Source organism: Psammomys obesus, unplaced genomic scaffold (assembly GCF_907164565.1).
Source record: "Psammomys obesus unplaced genomic scaffold, mPsaObe1.curated_primary_1811, whole genome shotgun sequence".
NCBI lineage: Eukaryota > Metazoa > Chordata > Mammalia > Rodentia > Muridae > Psammomys > Psammomys obesus.
In genome coordinates this window covers 4,501,886-4,508,151 of record NW_026596244.1, presented here as the reverse complement: position 1 = coordinate 4,508,151, position 6,266 = coordinate 4,501,886, and the positions used below count along the sequence as shown (strand labels likewise).

The window sequence follows — 6,266 nt, the reverse complement described above, 5'->3', positions numbered from 1 at the left end:
CGCAATTTTTCCAAAGGGCTCTAACGGTTTTTTCTCTCAAAGACACCTATACTCTTGCCACATGAAAAAAGGAAGATTTTTGCAGTCTCTCATTGACACAGTTCTCACTCACTATTACAGCCCATAACTCTCTTGCAGCACCCCTATATTTTCATTGAAGAAGTTAGATGGGTCCTACAGAATGGCCCTGAACCTGAGGGCCATAAATTAAACTGTTGTTCTAATCTATGCCAGAGTTTATAGTACACCTCTAATCATGTCTAGCTCAGTCTTCGATTTTGAGGACACTTTTTCTTCTGTGTGTCTGTATACCCATACTCCCAGTTCCTATTTGTCTTTGAATGACAGTAAGCCTGCAGCCAGGTCAGTTGACAATTTACCTGGACTGACTAACTGGGATTTTGAAATTTCTGGACATGCAAATATCTATATTCCCTTAGACTCCCCTCCCCTATAGCAGCCTTCTCAAGTGTGTAGATGACTTATTGAGCTGCACCCTATATAAGCCCTCTTTAGGTGAACCACTTGTCTAACTCTTCCAAATTTTGCCTCTTGTGGATATAAAGTCACTCATTAGAATAAGCAAATCTCCCAAGAAAAAAAAATCCAGTTTCTTGTACTTATGTTAACTGCAGGTGAAAGAGGCTTTTCTAGCCATCATGAAGATAACATTTTTGCTATGAGGAATCTTCTACAAAACTAATGGAACCGTCTTGATATAAAGGATTTTGCAGAATTCAGATGTTGAAGCTGAATTTTTGTCTAACCTCCTTTGTGAGGCCTAGAAGGGCAGAGAAATAACTGTTCAATTGGGCTCTTGTAATTACTGGGCTCAGACCTCTCAAATCAGGTTCCTACGTGTGTCCCAGTGTTAGCTCTCCTGGATCGTACTGAATCCTTTGCTCTATACGTATATGTTTAAAATTTTAACAGCACTGTTGAATTTTAACTGAAGTTTTTGGGCCTTCCAAGTGCCATGCCATGCACCTCTACGAATTATTAGAGCTGTATGCAGCACAGCGCGGCCTTCTGGCCTAGGGGATGCAGCACAGCGTGGCCTTCTGGCCTAGGGGGCCATTGTGCTACTGTGATTGGTGAATTTCTACAGGGATGTTAGTCCTTGGAGAGAGTAGGACGGAGTATATGATTCACTAGTTACTTGAAACCTAATTCCAGGTCTCTCCTTTGATTCTTGGAGAGTAGAACCAACAAGCACCATATTCTTCTCCTTGAAACTTCAGAGCTGACAATCAGATCTCACCAAGCTAAAACCTGCCAGATTCGAATGCCATGGCCTCTCTACAGCATCCCTACGAAGAGACAATGGACCTCACCTGAAGTCCAGAGCAGCTTCATGAAATTGCTCACTTTCCCAAAAGGGCCACCTCGTTCAGAAATGAACGTCATTTAATGGTGGAAGGACAGAGGTTTCAGAGGGTATCACAGTGAGTATAACAGAGGTCATAGGATTGAGGTTCTTACAATAAATTCTGCATCAGTCCCAAATCAGAAGTAATTATTCTCCCTTGAGATATACAGGGGGCATCAGAAATGAGTAACAATGTATTTTTATCCAGATTCTGCCTGTGCTTTCCAGGTGACCCATACCCTAGCAGCCGTGTAGAAAGAAAGAGGTCTTTTCTCCATCACCCGTCACACCCCAAATAAACATGTCTTTGAGATTTTTATCCTGCTAGAAGCCATTTGTATTCCGAATCATGTCACCATTATATATTACAGGGGACACCAAAAGGACCACTCTGACAAAAGACAACCAACCAACCAAACAAACAAACAAACAAAATATCTGGGTAAAAACCATGCTGATCAACAAGTCAAATAGGGAGCTTGGATTCTTCTTTAGCTTTCCGTAATTCTCTCTTATTCCCAATACCTTTCACAGGAAGGCCAGCCACTGTTACAACAGGGCTTCACAGCCTTCTTAGAAGGATGGCTATGCAATCCAGGAAAAAAGTGGTTATTGCCTGGATCCACTGCTGTGAAAAATGCCACTTGAGATTATTTCATGTCTATGAATAGAATAGAGGGAAAGATCGGTGCCCTCCAATCCTAGTCAAGAACAGAGACACTCAATGATTAAAGCCCCCACTATGGCTCAGTGAAATGAAAGTTCTTCTATCTTCGTAAAGCACCATAAAAATGAGAAGAAGTCTTTAATACATGGATTTTGGAAAGCATTAAACATGAAAAAATACAGCTTTTTTTTTCATCTAAACCCACACGTTATTTATTATAGACACAACATGTAACCTCAAATGAGACATCTAACTTCCCAGACCAAAGCAGCTGCTCTTCTTCTAAGGCTTGGGTTTGACCCAGAATTCTTGACACATGGAATACCCCATACCAGGAGTCACGGCCCCCACCACAAAGCCCTGGGCAGCCACATGCATGTGGATCAAGTGAATGGACATCATCGTATTCCCCCACGCTTTAGTTTGTATAACACATATGCAAAAATTGCTGCAAACCCTGCCAATCCAGGGGGACAAAAGGTGTCTCTTTAGCTTTCTTAAGAAGCTTAGACCCCGACCTTCACTGTATGAAGAAAGAGAAAGGTCTATGTTGGTTGGCATTGTGTCTTTGGAGACACCCCTTCCAGTCCCTCAAGCTTCTCAAAAATAAAGCATTTCATTTCATTTTCTGAGACTTCAGATGTTATTCCATGAGGTTAATCAATTAATGTAAAAGGAACTTTTATTCGCCTTAAGTAATTGTTGTCTCAGAGGATTACTGCCTCTGTCTGCTAACCTAGGTCTAGTACTGGAAGCCTCTATCCTCCTTACAATATAACCTAGGACTAGAATGTTTCAGCCTCTGAGACTTACCTCTTAATAAGTTCACCCTTTCTTGTTCTTACTGAGCTCTGGGCTGGCTGGTTCAACTCAGTAGTTCTGGCTCAAACTCCTCTCCCAGGTGATTTATTCAGTCTGGCTTTTCTCTCAGCCCCTGAATTGCTCTGCTTGGCCTCCAACTAACTCAAGCAATCTCTTCTAATATGGCTCCTTCTCATTCTCTGGCTCATTCCATCTTCACCTGAGTTGTCTGTCAGCAACTTGAGTCTCTATTACTGTCCCGGTAAAACTGCCTTCTCTTTCTGCATTGCTCCTTAAGTAGCTTCCCTTCCCTCTCTCTTCTCATGAGAGTTGGGTGTATCCTATTCTGTCAAATCTTCTCTGACTTGGCACCTTTCTGCCATTCAAGTAGACATCACTTTCAAACATGGGTGCTTCCTTCTACAAACTAACTTTACCTTCATTGCTTGGGATTAAAAGCGTGTACCATCACTCCTGGACCTAAGCTTTTCTTTACCTGAAACTTGCTCTATAGCAGATTTGAACTCAATTCTGCTTGCCCCTGTCTCCTGGATTAAATGTGTGTTTGTATTCCAGCTGGATCACACATACTTAGAAGGCCTTTGGATGTGATCTCTTGCCAGAACAACAATGTTCTAAATTAAAATTCCTCTACAATTAATCAGACATGTGGAAAAATCTGCACGTATCTCTACTAACTTCCACATGAGTAAGCTTGAAAGAGGCCCTCACACTCCAGTGAACTTTTTAGATGACTACACCCTCCGTCAACAGCTTAGCTGAGACCAAATGTCAACAATGAGTCAAAATTAATAAATTCCTCAGAAAACAAAAAAGTGATGTTTCTAGTCACTGTTTTTGAAAGACGATTGTTTACACAGCTATAGATTAACGCTATTTTTCTCATCTGCAGCGTTCCAAACCCTGGGACAGGGCGTGGAGATTTTAAGGATAGAAATGGTGGGAGGCTCTTCAGTTCCTAGACTTGTAACCTCAGAGGGATTTTTAAGATTTTGGATCCTTTCTTCTTCTCTTTTGTGTTTCTTCACTGTGAGGTGAATTATTCTGTTCAACCATATGTATCTGTCCCTCCATAAATCTGAAGGTGTATAGATGCACAATTGATCATGGACTGAAAACTCTAAAATTGTGAGTGAAATTAACTTAAGTTGATTATCTCAGATATGCTAGTGGAAATATAATGAATGTTAACTAATACTTATTCTGCTTCTGGGAGGAGGGATTACAGCTTAATTTTAAAAAGGAACTGTTGAAGTAGATACTGAAAGTATTTGAGAAAGGAGTTTGGAAGTGGACTGTGACATTTGGGTTAGCCGGTTTTTAATAGATACCTCAAGGCTTCAGATGCAGTTTTTTAAAAGCCTCAGATCAACAGTCATAGAAAGAAACTTAAAACATCACCAGAAATTGGAAGCAGCAGGATCTTTGCTAGGACATGGAAGAAATGTTTGTAAACAATGTCACTAGTGATCGTGGAAAAAAAATAGAACAGTAACTCCTAAAATGAATGATCCAGCTGTGAAGACTGTATTGGGTTAAATGAGAAATGTCCCCAGTTGGTGTCACTGCCCGGAGGTTTGGATGGTGCTGCCTGGCTGGCAGAAGTGTATCACTGAAGGGGGAGGGGGTTGTGAAGCGCTTACAGCCTTACTGTACTTGCATGTGCTCTCACTGCTTTGTGATGATGGTTCAGGATGTGAGACCTCATCTTCTTGCCTGCCACTTGATGGCATGCTGGACTCATGAATGGACTCATATCCTTCTGGGGTGCTAGGCTCAAATGAACTCGATCCTCCACGAGCTGCTTTTGGTCATGGTGCTATCACAGCAATAGAAAGGTAACGAGGAAACAGGCTTCAAGGCGAAGCATCACAATGCCACCTATCAGTCTTGACGCTTGTAATAGAGAATGATAAAGAGACCGTGAAAAGAGGGAGAGCTGCCCACTCCAGACTGGGTCACTCACATGCTGTTCATTTAGTTTTGGCAAGTAACGTTCCCAAAAATAGTGCTGAGGGATAGAAATATTCACCTGAAAATAATATTAAATTGAAGACCTATGTGAAGAAAAAAAAAAAAAAAACCTAAACATCTGTGTAAGTTTTGGTTAGGCTAATAGTCTTTGAGTGCAATACATAAAAATTGCAAAATAAAAACTGGTAAGTTGAACTTTATCAAGTTTAACTTTTATCAAAAATAAATATGTAGATAAAATCACATTAAATTAGGTCTAAGAGAAATATTTAAATCTCATGTTAAGAGCCATTAAAATGTTATTTATATCTAGTGTTGTTGAATCCTGTGGAATCCTGATTATAAGAATTAATAAGCTGGAATGTTGGTGGCACATGCATTTAATCCCGGCACTTAGGAGGCAGAGGCAAGTGGTTCTCTGAGTTCAAAGCCAGCCTGGTCAACACAGAGTTCCAGGACAGCCAAGGCTACATAGAGAAACCCTGTCTCAAAAAACCAAAGGAAACAAAAAAAATTAATAAGTATGTGTCTATGTTTCAAAATATTTAATGAATGCTTCCTTTATTCATATGAAGAAAAACACTCTATTTCTAAAAACATTTTATTAGTTCTTTGAAAATTTTGTAAAATGTGTTTTGATAATATTTTATTTTGGAGAGAAGTATTTGTTATTTCTCCATGTACTCTCTTTTGAGTATTCGGTAAGTCTCTGTTTATTTAATTCTTTTGGCTATTTTAATACAGTCCTGAAGGAAGTGTTAGATTGACTTAGTGTTTTTCTTCCATTTATTTTTATATGTCTTGGATTTTACAATAAAAATTATTCAATTGCTTTTTACTCTGTTATTTGGTAAGTGGTTGTTTATACCTGCTGGATTTTGAGTGTTAATTTTATAATTTCATATCCTAAAAATATTGCCATTTTTTTTCAATTACCAATGTTACTCTACAATTTAATACATGTATTTAGTACATTTTTACCTCCTGTTTTCCTTTCTCATTCCATCCCTCTCCCACTGATTTTTCTCTGCTCAATAAGCTCCTCTTATATTTTGATGTCTTATTTGTCACCCACTGAGTTTAGTAATGGTTTGAAGGAGTCTGACTGTGTGTCTGGGGGAGTCATTTACTGGATTACCGGCAACTTGTCAGTGGCTACATTAGTAAAGAAAATGATGCTCTTTGCCTTAGCAAGAATTAACATTCGGAAGACCTCCAACAGAGGAGCCTCAAAAACTCCCATCCTCTTCATGGTGGAGTATTGATGGTCTCAAGCACAGCTCTAGAAAATTGGTGAGTACAAGAGTAGTGACATGTTTTGAAGCTGCTGATTCCTACCACAGACTCCCATTGCCTCCGTTTCCTCTACCACTTCTGCCGTCATATTTCCTGAGCCTTGGGTGCTGATGTGGTATAAATGTCTCCTTTAGGACC

General features: G+C 39.8%; 1 pseudogene; it reads right to left on the bottom strand.

Annotated features, from left to right (window-relative positions):
• Positions 1-2,318: 2,318 nt before the first annotated feature.
• Positions 2,319-2,597, bottom strand: LOC129668495 (HIG1 domain family member 1A, mitochondrial-like; annotated as a pseudogene).
• Positions 2,598-6,266: the final 3,669 nt, after the last annotated feature.